This window comes from Vicia villosa, linkage group LG7, assembly GCF_029867415.1.
Source record: "Vicia villosa cultivar HV-30 ecotype Madison, WI linkage group LG7, Vvil1.0, whole genome shotgun sequence".
Taxonomy (NCBI): Eukaryota; Viridiplantae; Streptophyta; class Magnoliopsida; order Fabales; family Fabaceae; genus Vicia; species Vicia villosa.
Window position 1 is genome coordinate 48,063,868 of NC_081186.1, and position 20,556 is coordinate 48,084,423.

Below are 20,556 nucleotides of genomic sequence, written 5' to 3' on the forward strand. Positions count from 1 at the left end.
TTGTTGAACTGTATGTTTTCAAATAAAACTTTGCTGACGATGTACAAGCATTGTTTCAATTCCCAAACACTGGAGAAATAAGGAAGTTAATCCCTCGTCAACCCCTTTGAGCCTAGAAGTTGGTGTTTCTTTCTATACGAAATAACCCACATTTTAACCCGGGGCAGGGTAGTTCCCAGTTAATTTGGTTGTGCATTCTATTTTAAGAGAATCATTCAATACACCTTTCAACAAGTGTTTTAATCACAAGCTTTCCTCCGCATACATCAAAGAAATGTTGGAGACGCCGAGCAAAAGCCAATGATGGGTCATTATAATCATTAAGCAGGTAGTCACTATCCTTCAGAAAAAAAAGTATCAAAAAAGAAAATCGACGAAAAGCCTGCTAAGTCAAAATCAAAAATGACTTAGGCAAAAATTAAGGCATCCCGCTGACTGTAAGTTCAAAATAAACAGTTCAGGCAAAAGTTAGGGATATCAAAAGAAGGAAAAAAGAAGAGATAAGTCAATAAATTCTTAAACCACAAAATGTTGTGACTATCAAAAGGAAGAAGTGACTGCCATCACTAAGTTTTCTTGGCTTGTGAACTATCATCATCACAACAGATAAAATTGCAGAAGTCTCTTAGAACCTGAATGCATATTTTGAATTAACTGGGTTTAGGAATGAAGATCATCACGAAGATGGGGTGGGTTACAAAAAATTTGAGCCTTATACCTTTTATTTTTTAAACCGTGAACCTGACCACGTTACAACCTTCAAAAGCCCTAATTGAAGCAAGGTTTATTTTGAAAGCATACTACAACAAGGTTGCGTAAGCTGACTCCCAAGAGATTTACCAATCATTTATGTTGATACCATATCTTTTCTTTATCTTTTACTTTGGTTGTCTTAACCTTTGTGTTTTGACAAGTGATTCCATTTTCTTTACAAAGTGACTTTGATTTCAAAAATATGTTTTGAGCATTGCATTAAAATTACCATTCTTGAATAAACATTTTATTTGCAAGTAAGCACTCATCTTCTAGGAAGTTCAAACAGTAGAGAAACTTGATCAGTGATCCTGTTAGGGGCACATTACTTCAAGATCCTGTTGTTCAGATGTTTAAATCAAGATTTGTTGATCAGAATATCCTCTGCAAGACTTATACTGGGGCAATCTTCTTCAGCAATCCCCAAGCACAATTTATCAGTACTTCTCAAAGGATCATTTGTTTGATACAGTTATCAATGTGACAAGAAGTTTGTTCATGCATCTTCTTTCCAAGCGGATTTTTTTTAGAGTTCCTGTGTTGAGGAATCAAAGCTCCAATCTTGCCTCACAAAAGAGTCAATCCCAGTCGTCATGAATAACTACATTGCATTGAGCATTCATCATGCATAGAAAACTTTAACATCATGCATAAAAATAAAATCATGCTCATTTACATTCTTCTAAGGTCCTGTTGTTGTCAACATCTTACCTTGAGATCAAATTCCAACTTACTTGGCACCTACCCAAACAAATTTATCCTTTTGATTTGTTTTGTCTGTATCTATCTGATATTCTTCATGATATGTCTTGTTTGTTCTGACAATTTTTCAGAACTTTGTCACCTTTTATTCAAAGCTTCTATGGATGTCCCAATTCCCAGTAAAGTGTTATTACCTCATTCAAAGTCACTCTTGAATATCTCTGAGTTCAATCATGTTTTATCTTGATTGTCGTTTGATGCTGCTGCATTCATGGTTTATCTTAAAACGCTTTTGATATTTTCTTCTTAAAGTTCAAATCATGTTTTACCTTGATTGACCTTGGTGTTCTCTAATCATGTTTTACCTTGATTGTCACTTGGTATTCTCTAATCATGTTTTACCTTGATTGTCATTTGGTATTTTTCAATCATGTTTTACCTTGATTGTCATTTGATGTTATCCAATCATGTTTTACCTTGATTATCCCTTAATGACATCCAATCATGTTTTACCTTGATGGACCTGTGATCATGTTTTACCTTGATTGTCCGTTGATGATTACCCAATCATGTTTTACCTTGATTGTCATTCGATGTTGCCCAATCATGTTTTACCTTGATTGTCATTTGATGTTGTCCAATCATGTTTTACCTTGATATTCATTTTATGTAGCCACATTCATGTATGCCTCAGATATTCTCTTCTCAAAGTTCAATCATGTTTTATCTTGAAAGCTTTTGTCAACTGTTTCTTTCTTGTGTGAAGTCTGATTCTATTCCTAGATGACGTATACCTTTTCCCTAGCGGAGTCTGTTTACTTCTCCCCATTGGTGTCCTGTTTCCATCTCGTGGAAATCATATGCATTCATAATCATAAGCATTACATTGCATCTCAGGTTCAAAAATTGTGTTTTTATATATATTTAAGTCTCTTCAATCACGTCGAAACGAAGATTTCCAATCTTCACACCTCCGGATAGAAGAAACTTAAATAGGGGCATCTGTTGCACCCCAATTTTTGACCTCTGAGATCCCATCATTTTCTAAGTGTTATGATCATTATTGTTATACCCCAAAATTCGCCCTCGTTCTTTTTTCGAAAAAAAAGAAGTCAACAGACTTCTGTCTAAAAATTTGGATTTTTATACAATCTTGGATTTTTATTTCATAAATATCCTGATTTTATGAATACTCAATTTTTAGAATTTTTTTATACAGTATTTTGGTTCGCTGTTAAATTTATCCTTTCATAAACGCCAAATACTGTTTATCACTTCATACACTGTTTATTTGAGATTTATTTTCAGATAAATAATGCTGACGCAGTTCGTGCAGAATTAAAATTTGTAGGCGCGGAGTCCGGGTTTCAGATTATACTGGTAACAATTAAATTATTATTGGTTTTATTTCCCACTAATTTTTATTTTTATACTATATTATTTTTTTAAAATCTCTTTCTTTCTTTTCAAATCTTTTTTTTTCAAAAATCAAATCCTAGCTTTATTCTATACCCTTTTTCTTTTCAAAACCTACCATACTTTTTTTTTCAAATCCTACTACTATTCAAACGGTACACTCCACTCCCAACGTCTCTATCTCTCTCTTTTCACTCTATAAATACTCCTCATTTTTTCCATAAATTCTCACATCAAATTTCACTCATCTCCCAAATTTCTCAAAATTCTATCTCATAATTATTTTCTCTTCTTCCTCGGCAAAAATGGCAAAGTGGATGGATACACTTTTTCTTATAGTCATCACTATTTTTACGGTGATCATGTCCTTCTTCTGTCTGCATAGTCCTGAAAAATGCGGACCTGCGATGGTTACACTTCCGATCATCTATTTTCTGTTGTTCATAGCATGGATTATTAATCGTCATTTTTAAAGTTTGTTGTATTTGTCGCTTTCAAATAGTGTACCGTTTATTTTATTTGTCGTACTGTTCATTATATTATGTAATATTTGTACTGTTAGTATTAAATGTTGTACTATCTGTCGTACGGTAGTTTAATTATCAAGATAATATTATGTGTGTTAAATATTTATTTTTCTGTGCATTAAATATTTTTTTCAAGGTTATTATCGGTATTTTCGTTCGCGTACAGTATATTTTATTTATTTATTATGTTTGTGTTTTTCTAACAGCTCAGGTAAATAAAATTTTCACCATTAACACAACAAAAACAAAAAAAGAAAAAATTAACTTTAACTGTTGAATTTTCACTTTAACTGTTACGTTAATACCCGGACAGCTAGTTACCAGTCAAACCCGCTATCAGCGCAATTCTCCGTGTTTGTACCATCAGTCAAATCAATTTTTCGCACTTCAAATTTCCAAGATTTTGTTCTAGAAGTCTTCTGATAATCACATGGTCAACAGAGACTCAACACTGCACAAAAATCAGGTACGCCTAACTGTCTCCTACACAAACAGTCCCTAACTAGGTTTTTTTTATTTTTTTCAGGAGAACGAGTTTTTGAGACCTCAAATGGATTTCATGGATCTACATACGTCTCAAAGTACCACCAGACAAATTTTCAAACTTCGATTCGCTCGGACGCACAGTCAACAGCTCAAACAGTCAACAGACGACCAGTTTGACCAAAAAGTCAACAGACAGTCAAAAATGCAATTTTTGGTCAACATCCATATTTTGTCAAAAGATTCATCATGTGATCAATGGTTGATCATAATTCATCAAGAAAAGTTCAGAAATCGACAAAACTCAAAATTGCAAAATTAGAGTTTTTTACCTAAAAGTCAACTGAACTTTGACCGACCATAACTCTCTCATAATTTATCATAAAAATTCCAACCAAAGCTCATTCTCAAGGAAATTCAATTCTCTACAACTTTGATGTTGGGACCAAGGTCAAGAAATGCTTCCGCCTAAGAGATATAAGCCAAAACATTACAGGTCATTTTCAAAGTCAACAAAAAGCAGTTTTTTGTCAAAGCCCATATCATCAAGATAACTTCTCCAAATGCAAAAACGCTTCCAAAGTGGCTTGTAGAGGACATCTTGGGATTTCCAAAAAGTTAAAGAACACTTTCATAGGATCAAAATTGAGGGAGATATGCCTTGATGAAGTTGACCTTTTTTGGAAAAATGCATGAAACAAGTAATGACCAAAATTTGATTTTTTTTCAAAAAGGCCAATTCTTTTGTGATTCAATCTTGATTCTCATATGTTTAAAGGGCATCCACGACCCATCCATGATTCATGACATTTTTATTTCATTTTAATTAAATTTTATTCATTTAAAGTTTAATTAAAGTGAGATAATTCAAAGATATTATCAAAGATGCTTATGGTTGCCAATCAAGACCAATTCAAGATGCTTAAATATATTATTGCAAGATTGAAGAGAATAATACTTGAGTGTTTTAACCATGGTTAAGAAATACACTCATTGAAAATATTCCATTATCATATTTTTTCCACAAAATCAATCATGACAATTTCCACTTGCAAGGCTTCCAAGATCAAACTCTTTGCCTATAAATAGAACTTCATTTTCTTCATTCAAGGGGAGGAAAAGGAGGAGGAACAAGAGAAGAATAACAACACACTCCAAAAGCATAACATAAGTTTTATATTTTTCAAAAGTTTCAAGAAACTTGTAAAAATCAAGGCTCATTCAAATAGCCACTTTCAATCAATTTCAATCACTCTATTCCACTCTTGGAACATCATAGAGTAAGTACAATGTAATTTTTAATATGTAGTAGTGTTAGGAGTTCATGAATTAAAAACTCCATATTTATACATATTTTCAATTTCTCAAAAAAAAATGTTTTAATTTTAGTTTTAAGTTGATAAAATGTTTATTTAATTTTTAACATAAAAATATTTTATTTCTTTTCATAATTAATTTATATTGCTTAATTAATTAGTAATTATGTAAATATTGCTTTTTAATTATTTTTAACCAATCAAAAAACTCCAAAAATATTTTCCTTTTAGATTTAGGTTTATATTTTTTATAATCTAATTTTTGACATATAAAATAATATTTTTCTTGTTAAGTTTAATTATTTGTATAATTATTTGTTTAATTAGCTTGTTAATTAACTTAAAATCAATTCCAAAAAAAATCACAAAAAGAATGAATTAAGTTTAATTTGTTTTATATTTATTTTTGTATATTATTTGATATTGTTTCTTATCTTTTTCCTTTGTCCCGAATCAGAATAAAAGATCAAATATGGCAGAGATTGTATGCAGTTGTTTTAAGACTTTTGGAAATTTATCGTGTAGTCGCTATGATTCTATCAAGCTTCTGATAAATTTTCATTAATTTTAAATCCGAGATCATCATTCACTCACCATCAATCTTCACTAACATCGTGAATATACTTGACTAGCTTCAAGATGATTCACCTGCTAACATACTAACAATTGACTTTAATTTCCGCATTTTATTATATTGTTCTTTATATTTCTTGCTTTATGCTTTATTTTATTATTTATTATTTATATTTCTGTTATTTTTTCTTTGTCCACTTGGACATATTATTTATATTTCTGTTATTTTTCCTTTGTCCATTTGGACATATTATTTATATTTCTGTTATTTTTTCTTTGTCCATTTGGACATATTATTTATATTTCTGTTATTTTTTCTTTGTCCACTTGGACATATTATTTATATTTCTGTTATTTTTCCTTTGTCCATTTGGACGTATTATTTATATTTCTGCTATTTTTTTTCTTTGTCCATTTGGACATATTATTTATATTTCTGTTATTTTTTCTTTGTCCACTTGGACATATTATTTATATTTCTGTTATTTTTCCTTTGTCCATTTGGACATATTATTTATGTTTCTGTTATTTTTTCTTTGTCCACTTGGACGTATTATTTATGTTTATGCTATTTTTTCTTTGTCCAATTGGACATATTATTTATGTTTCAGCTATTTTCTATTTGTCTATTTTGCTAACGTACAGGAAAGATCTTATAAATTGAGAGTAAGTAACTCCTAATTGCTTGCTCAAACACTTCCATTTTCAAACAACGTATTTTCAAAACTTCTCATCTATTTTCAAAACTTTCATCTGGTATTTGAAGGGCATTATTCCCGGTGAAACTCTTCAGAGACCTATGTGACCTATTGTCCATCTTCACTTCTTCTATTTTCAAATCAACAAAGCATTTAAAAAAGTGAGCTAAGCAATTAAGAGCCCATGGATAACCATGGATACAAAGGGTGCTTAAAACCTTCCCTTTGTATAACCAACCCCCCGAACCCAAAATCTGTCAAAAGGTCTTTCCTGTTCTTTTATGCCTTTCCTAAATGTTGGATAAAATAAAAGTCGGTGGCGACTCTTGCAATAATAAAAAAATCAAAAAAAAAAAGAGAGCAAGGAGTCAGTTCGTTGCCAAAAAAACCGAGTTTACATGTGTGTCAGAGGAGAAATCGGGTTTGTGGAGGGTCGATCTATTTTGAATAATTCCGTAATTGCAAGTGAATTCATTCATTCTCTTAAAAAGAAAGACTAAGGGGACTAAGGCGCACCTGTCACTTAAGATTGATATCAGCAAAGCTTATGATAGATTGAATTGTGGATTTCTAAAAGAGGTGTTAAAAAAATTGGGTTTTGCGGACAGATGAATCCACTGGATGATGATGTGTGTTAGTTCGGTGCATTATAATGTTCTTGTAAACTCTGCGAGTGTTGGACCAATTGAACCAGGAAGAGGGTTGACACAAGGAGACCTATTGCCTCCGTATCTCTTTATACTTATATCAGATGGTCTTTCGGCCCTTATAAAGAGCGCTGTGGCGAATAGGAGATATTCATGGGATCCAAATCTGTAGAGGGCCACCAAGTGTGTCCCATCTACTTTTTATTGACGATTGTTTTTTATTTTGTAGGGCCAATTTGTCTTAAGTGAGAACTCTTATGGGTTTACTCAAAACTTATGCTGACGCGTTAGGCAGGAAATCAATTTGTTCAAGTTCGAAGTGTTTTTTATTAATAACTTGTCAGTGATGGCAAAGGAGGATCTTGCTAACATAATGGGTGTTCGACACGTCTTAGGGACAAGTACTTATTTAGGATTACCTTCTATGATTGGTAGGAGTAAGAAAGCAATCTTTTCTTTCATCAAGGACCAAATATGAATTAAAAAAGAATCAATTCATGGAGAGGTTAGTATTTATCTAAAGCCGGTAAGAAGGTTATGATCAAATCGGTGCTTCAAGTTATTCTTTCATATATTATGAGTATTTATATTCTTCTGGATACAATGATTAATGATATTGAGAAGATGTTGAACTCTTTTGGGTGGGGGTGGAGGGAGTAACAATAAAGAAATAAGATGGGCGGCGTATGATAGACTCACTTATACGAAGAAGGAATGAGGATTTGGATTCTAAGATTTTAAAGCTTTCAATATGGCGATGGTAGCTAAGCAAGGATGGTTTATAATGTCATAACCTTAAGCCCTAGTGTCACGCATATTTAAAGCAAGGTACTTTCCTAGAACCTCTTTCTTTGATGCTAAATCAGGGTATAGTCCTAGTTATGTGTGGATGAGTATTTGGAAAGCTAGAGAAATTCTTACACTTGGTTGCAGGTGGAGTATTGGAAATGGAAGTATAATCAATGTGATGAATGAACTTTGGCTTCGAGGGAGTTGAGAGGGTTGTTTAAGGGGGCCACGTAAGCAAGGTGCGTACGATATTACGGTAAGAAATCTCATGCTTACTAATGTTAAACAGTGTGACATGAGAATTTTACGTGATATTTTTTATTATACAACAGTGGTGGATATTCTTCAAGTGTTGTTGGTGGAGGAAGTTACAGAGGATATATTGGTGTGGAGGGAAGAATAAAGTAGTAGTTATAGTGTGCGATCAGTTTATATGGTGTGGAAGAATGCTCAGAAACATCATACTACTCAAAACAACAATGATAATTGTAATAGTATTTGGAGTATCAAAGCACCGGCTAGAGTGAAACATCTCTTCTGGAGTATTTTTCAGGAATGTTTGCCTACCCGTAAGCGTCTTCAGCAACCACACGTTCAATGTACTAGAGAATGCACATTCTGCGATAATAATAACGAGGATGACTGTCATGTCGTCTTTGGTTGCCTAACTTTGAGTTAAAGTTTGTCAAACGCCAAGCGAATATGGTTGCTCACTCGCTAGTGAAGGCTGCCAATTTATAGGCTAGGCATAGTATTATACATTTAATTCCTCCTTGTATTGAACTTTTGATTATGAATAAGGAAATTTAGTTTTGCTTTGATAAAAAATGTCTTTTAAAAATTTGTTGAGGTTTCTAATGAAAGATATGTTGAAATGTAATTTAGATACAATCATTTGATTTCAGTTTAATTTAGTCTTGTATTTTAGTTTAATTTCATTTTGGGTGTTAGTATTTAAACCCAAAATGAGTTTTATTTGTAAGTGAATTCATCACTTTTATGATTACGAGAAATTTGTTAGAAAAGTTAGTTACAACTTCTCTCTCTTTCTTTCTGCAATTCTTTCATCTTCATCTTCAAACTTGTGCTTCAATGGAGTTGTAACTCCAACAATTGGTATCTAAAGCTCATGTTCAATTCACAAGAAAACACGAGTGTACGTGAGTTGCGTGATTGATTTTGTTCCTCAAATTATACTGAATTAAAGATAGAAATTTAAGAGAATCACATTTTATGATTCTCAGGGTTTAGAAAATACGAGTGTTGGTGAGAATTGAGCGATTTGCACAAGAACAAAGATGAAGGGAGGAAACGGTAGCTTGAATAAAAAGCTTCAAATTTTGACATAAATAGGTTAAATCGGTGGTCAGTTCAGATGCGCACGTTGTTAGCCACTCAATATGTTCTTGATCTCGTCAATGATGGTTACAAGCTAGTTAAAGAGAATGCAATAGAAGCGCAAAGAAATGTGTAATGTGAAACAGGGAAAAAGGATTAGAAGGAATTATTCTACATCCATCAATGTATGGATACAACGGTGTTTGAGAAGATTGGCGACTCAACGGCGGCGAAGGCTACGTGGGACACACTTGTGTAGTGCTATGGTTGCGATGCATCAGGGAAGAAAGTAAAGTTGAAGTCTCTATGCTAGCAATACAAGAATCTCAACATGAAGAAAAATGAGAAAGTGTCTGAATACATCTCCAGAGTGATTGTGATCACGAATGAGATGAAAGCTTGTGGAGAAATGCTTTCTGAACAAGTAATTGTTGAAAAGGTACTAAGATCACTTACTCCTCAGTTTGATTACATAGTTGTAGCCATAGAACGCTCTAAAGACACCATCATGTTAGAACAAGATTTGTTCTTATCAATTATCTTAGTTTTGATGATAACAATAATATGAATTTTGCTTAAGATAATATGGTACTCTAATCCAATGCAATTTCCCTTTCAGGAAATATATAAAGAGTACGCATGATTCAGCGCTCAGAAGTTGTATCTCAAATGGTTCAGCATGCAACATCAGAACATGGTCTGGCAAGACATCAGAAGATGGTCGAAGCAGAATCAGAACATGGGTCTATGGAAGCATCAGAAGAACATGAGATCAGAAGCACTGAAGATCAGAAGATGGTATCACGCTCAGAAGCACTTCAAGGTCAGAAGATCAGAAGATGCTATGCACCAAGCTGTTTTGACTCTGATGATATTCAAACGTCGTATTCACAAACATTAGATCAGAAGGAAGTACAGGTGGCAGACTACGCTGACTGACAAAAGGAACGTTAAAAGCTACTAAAGGCTACGTCAGTAGACACAGCGTGAACAAGGCTCGAGGTAGTTGACAAAAGCGTATAACATTAAGTGCAAAGCTGTACGGAACACGCAAAGCATTAAATGCATTCAACGGTCATCTTCTCAACGCCTATAAATATGAAGTTCTGATGAGAAACAAGGTTACCAATTCTTAACAACTCTGAACAAAAATAAACCTGCTGAAACGCTGTTCAATCAAAGCTCAGAATCTTCATCAACTCACTACATTGCTGTTGTAATATTTTAGTGAGATTAAGCTTAAACGTTAAGAGAAATATCACAGTTGTGATTATCGCTTTTAAGAAGCATTTGTAAACTCTTGAATAGATTACATTAAGTTGTAAGGAACTAGAGTGATCAGTGTGATCAGTATACTCTAGGAAGTCTTAGCAGTTGGCTGAGCAGTTTGTAACTAGAGTGATCGTGTTGATCAGAATACTCTAGAGAAGTCTTAGGAGTGAACTAAGCCTAGAGTGATCGTGTTGATCAGTAGACTCTAGAAAAGTCTTAGAGGGTATCTAAGCAGTTGTTCCTGGAGTGATCAGTGTGTGATCAGAAGACTCTGGAAGACTTAGTTGCGGACTAAGTGGAAAACCATTGTAATCCGTGCGATTAGTGGATTAAATCCTCAGTTGAGGTAAATCATCTCTGCGGGGGTGGACTGGAGTAGCTTCGTTAACAGCGAACCAGGATAAAAATAATTGTGCAATTTATTTTTATCGTCCAAGATTTAAAGTCACACTTATTCAATCCCCCCCTTTCTAAGTGTTTTTCTATCCTTCAATTGGCATCAGAGCGCCGGTTCTAAGGTGCAAGCACTTAACCGTGTTTAGAAAAGATTCAGGAAGAGAAAAACGCTTCATTTAAAAGATGGTTGATGAAAGTGGAAAGTCTACATCTACACCTGCATCTACATCTGGCTCTGCTGAGCAATACAACGGAAACAATGGTTATACTAGACCGCCGGTATTTGATGGTGAAAACTTTGAATACTGGAAAGATAAACTGGAAAGTTATTTTCTGGGTCTAGATGGTGATCTATGGGATCTTCTAATGGATGGTTACAAACATCCAGTAAATGCCAGTGGCGTGAAGCTGTCAAGGCAAGAAATGAATGATGATCAAAAGAAGCTTTTCAGGAATCATCATAAATGTAGAACTGTTTTGCTGAATGCTATCTCTCATGCTGAGTATGAGAAGATATCTAACAGGGAAACGGCCTATGACATATATGAGTCCTTGAAAATGACTCATGAAGGAAATGCTCAAGTCAAGGAGACAAAAGCTCTTGCCTTAATCCAGAAGTATGAAGCCTTCAAGATGGAGGATGATGAAGACATTGAAAAGATGTTTTCAAGATTTCAAACTCTTACTGCTGGATTGAGAGTTCTTGACAAGGGATACACCAAGGCTGATCACGTAAAGAAGATCATCAGAAGCTTACCCAGAAGATGGGGTCCTATGGTGACTGCATTTAAGATTGCAAAGAATCTGAATGAAGTTTCTCTGGAAGAGCTTATCAGCGCCTTGAGAAGTCATGAAATAGAGATGGACGCAAATGAGCCTCAAAAGAAAGGTAAGTCTATTGCATTAAAATCAAATATCAAGAAATGCACTAACGCTTTTCAGGCCAGAGAAGAAGATCCTGAAGAATCAGAATCTGAAGAAGAAGATGAACTGTCCCTGATCTCCAGAAGGCTAAATCAACTCTGGAAGACCAAGCAAAGGAAGTTCAGAGGCTTCAGAAGTTCAAGGAAATTTGAACGTGGAGAATCTTCTGATGAAAGAAGATTTGACAAGAAGAAGGTCATGTGCTATGAATGCAATGAGCCTGGACACTACAAGAATGAATGTCCAAATCTTCAGAAGGAAAGTCCCAAGAAAAAGTTTCATAAGAAGAAAGGTCTTATGGTAACCTGGGATGAGTCAGAAGATGATTCAGAAGATGAGCAGGCCAACTGTGCGCTGATGGCGACAGAAGATGACGGATCAGAATCTACATCAGAATCAGATTCTGAAGAGGTATTTTCTGAACTTACTAGAGATGAGTTAGTTTCAGGTCTAACTGAACTTCTGGAACTCAAGTCTCAGATCAGTCTCAAATACAAAAAGCTGAAAAAGCAATTTGAATTTGAAACAAAGAAGCTTGAGTTGGAGAATTCTGAATTAAAAGAAAAACTTTTAAAATTATCCAATAATGTTGGATCTCCTTCTGATTCAGAAAAATCCACTCCTAGTCTAAACCATATTCTGAAAGAATATGATTTAAGTTTCAGGAAGTTCTTATCTAGAAGTATTGGCAGAAGTCAGCTAGCTTCTATGATATACGCCGTATCTGGAAACAAAAGAGTTGGCATTGGTTTTGAGGGTGAAACCCCATACAAACTTGAACCTGTTGATGAAATGAAAATTACATACAAGCCATTGTATGATCAGTTCAAGTATGGCCACTCTCATGATATTAGGCACACTTCACATGCTCAAAGTTTTCACATAGCACACACACAGAAGCATGTGACACAACCTAGGAAATATCATGAAACTCACATTAAAAATTATCATGCTGTTCCTCCTATTGCTTATAATGTTAAACCCAAGTTCAATCAGAACTTGAGAAAATCTAACAAGAAAGGACCCAAGAAAATGTGGGTACCTAAGGATAAGATTATTCCTATTGCAGATATCCTTGGCTGCAAGAAGGACAAAGCACAACATGTCATGGTACCTGGACTCTGGATGCTCACGACACATGACAGGAAGAAGGTCTATGTTCCAAGACCTGGTGCTTAAGTCTGGAGGAGTAGTCAAGTTTGGAGGAGATCAGAAGGGCAAGATAATTGGCTCTGGAACTATAAAGTCTGGTAACTCTCCTTCCATTTCTAATGTACTTCTTGTTGAAGGATTAACTCATAACCTCTTATCTATCAGTCAATTGAGTGACAATGGTTATGATATAATCTTTAATCAAAAGTCTTGCAAGGCTGTAAATCAGAAGGATGGCTCAATCCTATTTACAGGCAAGAGGAAGAACAACATTTATAAGACAGATCTGCAAGATCTTATGAGTCAGAAGGTGACCTGTCTTATGTCTGTTTCTGAAGAGCAGTGGGTCTGGCACAGAAGATTAGGTCATGCTAGTTTGAGAAAGATTTCTCAGATTAACAAACTGAATCTGGTCAGAGGACTCCCTAATCTGAAATTCAAATCAAATGCTCTTTGTGAAGCATGTCAGAAGGGCAAGTTCTCCAAACCTGCATTCAAGTCTAAGAATGTTGTTTCTACCTCAAGGCCATTAGAACTCTTGCACATTGATCTGTTTGGACCAGTCAAAACAGCATCCGTCAGAGGAAAGAAATATGGATTAGTCATCGTAGATGATTATAGCCGCTGGACTTGGGTAAAATTCTTAAAACACAAGGATGAGACTCATTCAGTGTTCTTTGATTTCTGCATTCAGATTCAATCTGAAAAAGAGTGTAAAATCATAAAGGTCAGAAGTGATCATGGTGGTGAATTTGAGAACGGATCCTTTGAAGAATTCTTCAAAGAGAATGGTATTGCCCATGATTTCTCTTGTCCTAGAACTCCACAGCAAAATGGGGTTGTAGAACGAAAGAATAGGACTCTGCAAGAAATGGCCAGAACCATGATCAATGAAACCAATATGGCTAAGCATTTCTGGGCAGAAGCAATAAACACTGCATGCTATATTCAGAATAGAATCTCTATCAGACCTATTCTAAATAAGACTCCTTATGAATTGTGGAAGAATAGAAAGCCCAACATTTCATATTTCCATCCTTTTGGATGTGTATGCTTTTTTCTGAACACTAAAGATCATCTTGGTAAGTTTGATTCCAAAGCTCAAAAGTGTTTCCTTCTTGGATATTCTGAACGCTCAAAAGGCTACAGAGTATACAATACTGAAACATTGGTTGTAGAAGAATCAATCAATATCAGGTTTGATGATAAGCTTGGTTCTGAAAAACCAAAGCAGTTTGATAATTTTGCAGATTGTGATATTGATATATCAGAAGTTGTTGAGCCAAGAAGCAACGCATCAGAAGCAGAGCTCCTCAGAAGCAAAGAACCAGAAGATCAAGTATCAGCTTCTCTGGAGGATCTAAGTATTTCTGAAGAACCATCTGTCAGAAGATCATCCAGACTCATCTCTGGTCATTCAGAAGATGTCATTCTTGGAAAGAAGGATGATCCAATCAGAACAAGAGCATTCCTTAAGAACAATGCAGACTGTCAATTAGGTCTTGTATCTTTGATCGAGCCAACTTCTGTTGATCATGCTCTAGAAGATCCAGACTGGATAATTGCTATGCAAGAAGAACTGAATCAGTTTACAAGGAATGATGTTTGGGATCTTGTTCCTAGACCAGATGGATTCAATATAATTGGTACAAAATGGGTCTTCAGAAACAAGCTCAGTGAGAAAGGTGAAGTGGTAAGAAACAAAGCCAGACTGGTGGCTCAGGGTTATAGTCAACAAGAAGGGATTGATTATACAGAAACCTTTGCACCAGTGGCCAGGTTAGAATCTATTCGTCTATTAATTTCTTTTGCCACTCAACATAACATCACTCTCTATCAAATGGATGTTAAGAGTGCCTTCTTAAATGGTTATATAGATGAAGAAGTTTATGTCCATCAACCTCCTGGTTTTGAAGACTCTATGTCTCCGAATCATGTGTTTAAACTAAAGAAATCATTATATGGATTGAAGCAAGCTCCCAGAGCTTGGTATGAACGCTTAAGTTCTTTCCTTCTAGATAATGGTTTCACTAGAGGAAAAGTGGACACTAATCTCTTTTGTAAAACCTTTGAAAAGGATATTTTAATTTGTCAAATATATGTAGATGATATTATTTTTGGAACATCTAATGCTACACTTGGAAAGGAGTTTGCTAAGTCTATGCAGGCTGAGTTTGAAATGAGCATGATGGGAGAACTCAAGTATTTCCTTGGAATACAAATAAATCAAACATCAGAAGAAACATATGTTCACCAAACCAAGTATGTGAAGGAACTTCTAAAGAAGTTTAATCTTCTGGACTGCAAAGAAGCCAAAACTCCTATGCATCCAACATGCATCCTAGGTAAGGATGAGGTAAGTAAGAAGGTAGATCAGAAGTTATACAGAGGTATGATTGGATCTCTTCTATATCTGACTGCTTCTAGACCTGACATTTTGTTCAGTGTTTGTTTGTGTGCTAGATTCCAATCAGATCCTAGAGAATCTCATTTAACTGCTGTTAAGAGAATTCTAAGGTATCTGAAAGGTACTACTAATGTTGGCTTAGTTTACAGAAAATCTAAAGAATACAACTTAGTAGGATTCTGCGATGCTGATTATGCTGGAGACAGAATTGAAAGAAAAAGTACTTCAGGAAGTTGCCAATTTCTTGGAAGTCATTTGATCTCCTGGTACAGCAAGAAGCAAGCAACTATTGCTCTATCAACCACAGAAGCAGAATATGTAGCTGCTGCTGGTTGTAGTACACAGATGCTCTGGATGAAGAGTCAGTTAGAAGATTATCAGATATTTGAGAGTAACATTCCTATATTCTGTGATAATACTTCTGCTATATGTTTATCTAAGAATCCTATTCTTCATTCAAAAGCTAAACATATTGAGATTAAACATCATTTCATAAGGGACTATGTTCAGAAGGGTGTCATATCTTTAAACTTCGTTGATACAGACCATCAATGGGCTGATATCTTTACAAAACCCCTGGCTGAAGATAGGTTTAAGTTCATTCTGAAGAACATCAGTATGGATTTATGCCCAGAATGAGAAGATGAGAAGTTCTCATGTATGAGTATCTTCTGAAATGAATGTGGAACATTTTTTTGTCAGAAGTTCTGATTGAAATCTTTTAGAAATTATGATTCGGTTATTACTAACGTTTCATTGTCTAAGTTGATTCAGAATCTCTTTTAAAGCAAAACAGCTGTTACGTTTTATCTCGGGATGGTAAACCTGTCGTTACTATTCATGGATAAGCGTGCGTGCAGTTGAAGGGACGCCGACCATAGGTAACTGTGCTAGTCACTTCATTTGTCTTTATTATCTCTCCTCACGTCACGTAACATTAAATGCTATTCATCATTTGTTTCATTTTATTTTGTTTAAATACTCTTCAAACTCTCCTCTTTCCCTCTCATCTTTCTCTATCTCTTTGCATTCCTCATCAAGTTCTTCTCTCTCTCTCTTCCATATCAAACCCTATTTTTTTTTCGCAAACCCATCATGAACTCTTCATCAAGCCCAGGAAATAATGAAAATGATCAAAACAACAAAAGAAAAGCTGTTGAAACATCACCTTCCAAACCCAAAAAGATCAAAATCACCTATGATCCTCTCAAGGTGAATCCTTTCGAAGCAATGTTGTCTGGAAATTATTCTAGACGAGTGTTTCATCCTCCTGGTGAAAGCCCTCCATCATCTCCATCTTCTTCCTCATCTTTCGACCTTCAAGACTCAGCCTCCTCCTCATCTATCCTTTCCTCTCCCTTAATCTCTTCTGAAGAAGTCTCTTCATCTTCACCTGCTGGGAATGTTGTCTCTGGTAAAGATGGTGGCAGATCTGCATCAGAACCAAGTCTCCCTGACTCCTCGCCTGAAAGCCCGAGAAGCAGTCAATGAAGCGTTTCACTCCTTCATGGCATGCTGGCACAGACGTTGTCTTAGCTAGGGTCTTAGGATTTGGTCTTTGTAGTTTTCTTTTCCCTTGTTGCATCTGCCTGTTAAACATAGGAACTTCTTGTAATTCTTTTTTTTTTTTTGATTATAAATGAAAAGTCTCTTTGATTTACATTCCAGTAAATATTTTCTTTTGTCGTTTTATGCATCTGAATTTTTTTTAAATATTCTTTTTGCTGTTATGACAAAAAGGGGGAGAAGATAAATGATAAGATAAATGATAAATGATTTGTTTAATCTATCAGTTGCTGGGTAAAGGCTCCCACACATTCACTAACAAGAACTGCAAGTTCTATATGGTTTGAGTGTTTTGCAGGTACAAAAGTGAAGTTAATCTTCAGAAGCAAACACTAGAAGCAAAACCTTGGAAACTGAAGCAAGCTGAGTGCTGTCAAGCTTCAAAGATCAGAAGCAAGAAAGAAGAATGAATCAGAAGCACTGATAATAGAATTTGAATATCATTGTCTATCCTGTTCTGACAAAATTCTATTTGCTCTGATACATATAATGTTATGGCTCTGATACATTATTTGCTCTGATACATTATTTCAGCCTATATGGCTCTGATATATATAATGTGTTCAAACATACATTTTATGTTCTAACTCGTTCATGCTGACTTTTGTCGTTTAGTTTTTGTTCTGTAACATTTCAGGATGTAGAGATGCTCTGATGATGCTCTGGTACATTCAACAATGTTCTGATACAAATCTAGCATGAAGTGATGTTGGTAGACATTCAAAGTTCTGAAGCTATCCGAGGGAAGCAGAAATCAGAAGATGTGAATGTTCTAAAAGATCCAGAAAATTCAAATTCTGAAGCTGTCCTGAATGGAAGCAGAAGTCAGAAGCTGTGAATGTTCTGAAGATCAAAGAAATTCAAGTTCTGAAGCTGTCCACGATGGAAGCAGGAATCAGAAGCTGTGAGTGTTCTGAAGATCTAAAGAAATTCAAGTTCTGAAGCTGTCCAATGGAAGCAGAAGTCAGAAGCTATGAATTCTCTGAAGGCAGAAGCTTATATGATCGTCTCTACCGAAATAATCAGGGAAGTCTTTTATCAAAGTTCTTCGAGTATTTATTTCAGGGGGAGATTATTTATCTCAGGGGGAGATTGTTAATCTCAGGGGGAGACATATTCATATGCTTATGCTATAGCTGTGTAATTTGTCTTTTGCCGTCTACTCTTTCTGATCGCAAATTCATATAATTTATATATGTTTTTGTCATCATCAAAAAGGGGGAGATTGTTAGAACAAGATTTGTTCTTATCAATTATCTTAGTTTTGATGATAACAATAATATGAATTTTGCTTAAGATAATATGGTACTCTAATCCAATGCAATTTCCCTTTCAGGAAATATATAAAGAGTACGCATGATTCAGCGCTCAGAAGTTGTATCTCAAATGGTTCAGCATGCAACATCAGAACATGGTCTGGCAAGACATCAGAAGATGGTCGAAGCAGAATCAGAACATGGGTCTATGGAAGCATCAGAAGAACATGAGATCAGAAGCACTGAAGATCAGAAGATGGTATCACGCTCAGAAGCACTTCAAGGTCAGAAGATCAGAAGATGCTATGCACCAAGCTGTTTTGACTCTGATGATATTCAAACGTCGTATTCACAAACATCAGATCAGAAGGAAGTACAGGTGGCAGACTACGCTGACTGACAAAAGGAACGTTAAAAGCTACTAAAGGCTACGTCAGTAGACACAGCGTGAACAAGGCTCGAGGTAGTTGACAAAAGCGTATAACATTAAGTGCAAAGCTGTACGGAACACGCAAAGCATTAAATGCATTCAACGGTCATCTTCTCAACGCCTATAAATATGAAGTTCTGATGAGAAGCAAGGTTACCAATTCTTAACAACTCTGAACGAAAATAAACCTGCTGAAACGCTGTTCAATCAAAGCTCAGAATCTTCATCAACTCACTACATTGCTGTTGTAATATTTTAGTGAGATTAAGCTTAAACGTTAAGAGAAATATCACAGTTGTGATTATCGCTTTTAAGAAGCATTTGTAAACTCTTGAATAGATTACATTAAGTTGTAAGGAACTAGAGTGATCAGTGTGATCAGTATACTCTAGGAAGTCTTAGCAGTTGGCTGAGCAGTTTGTAACTAGAGTGATCGTGTTGATCAGAATACTCTAGAGAAGTCTTAGGAGTGAACTAAGCCTAGAGTGATCGTGTTGATCAGTAGACTCTAGAAAAGTCTTAGAGGGTATCTAAGCAGTTGTTCCTGGAGTGATCAGTGTGTGATCAGAAGACTCTGGAAGACTTAGTTGCGGACTAAGTGGAAAACCATTGTAATCCGTGCGATTAGTGGATTAAATCCTCAGTTGAGGTAAATCATCTCTGCGGGGGTGGACTGGAGTAGCTTCGTTAACAGCGAACCAGGATAAAAATAATTGTGCAATTTATTTTTATCGTCCAAGATTTAAAGTCACACTTATTCAATCCCCCCCTTTCTAAGTGTTTTTCTATCCTTCACATCACCACGAGAATTGAAGAACTCTATAGTAGTTTAGAGACACAAGAATTGTGTCTGACTGAAAGGAACTCTAAAAGGGAAACATAACAAGCTATAAAACATTCCTTTATCAAGAAAAAGCAAGCTTGGTTAGAGAATAAGAAAAGAATGTTGGTGGTGCTCAAAAGTCAGAAGTCTCCAATCTAGATGAGAAGAAACATAGGAATGTTCAGAAGGAAAATGAGAAGTTTGATAAGAGAAAGGTTCAGTGCTACAACTGTAATAGGTTTGACCATTTTGCTGTCGATTGTTGGTAAAACAAAGAAATAAGGATGAAGAAGCCAACATAGCCAGAGGAGATTATGAGGGTGAACATGTGCTATTGATAGCATCTGAGAATGAAGGTGGGAAAATAGTGGACTGGGGGTATATGGACATTGACTGCTCAAATCACCTAACCAGAAACAAGCAATGATTGATTGATTTTTAATCTGGTAGAAAGACCGAGATCAGATGTGTTGATGAAGAGTATCTGAATGCTGAAGGAATAGAAAATGTCAAAGTAAAATTAAAGAATGGCAAAACTGTACTGATTAAGGATGTATGGTATGTTCCTGGCATGAATGGAAATTCGATGAGTGTTGGTTAACTGCTTGAAAAAGGATTTTCTATAACCATGAAGGACAATTTCTTGAAGTTGTATAATTGTAATCAGAAGCTGATTATGTAGTATGAACTAGGAAGAAACAGGACATTCAAGGTGAATGTTGAAACATAAGACACTCAATGCATTAGTGCAACTAGTGTTGTAAAGGAACATGAATTATGGCACAAGAGATTGGGACATTTGAACTTCAAAAGCTCCGGGCATCTGATTTCAAAGAATTTGGTATATGAAATTCCAAAGATTGTGGTCCCAGAGAAATCATGTGATATATGCATGAAAGGAAAGCAATCAAGATTGCCATTCTCAATAAAAATTCCTCTCAGAGCAACCCATGCTTTAGGTGTGGTGCATTATGATGTATGTGGGTCATTTTAGGTACCTTCACTTGGAGGAAATAAGTACTTTGTGTCATTAGGGGGTGAGTTCACAAGAATGACATGGGTAACACTCATAAAGTTCAAACATGATG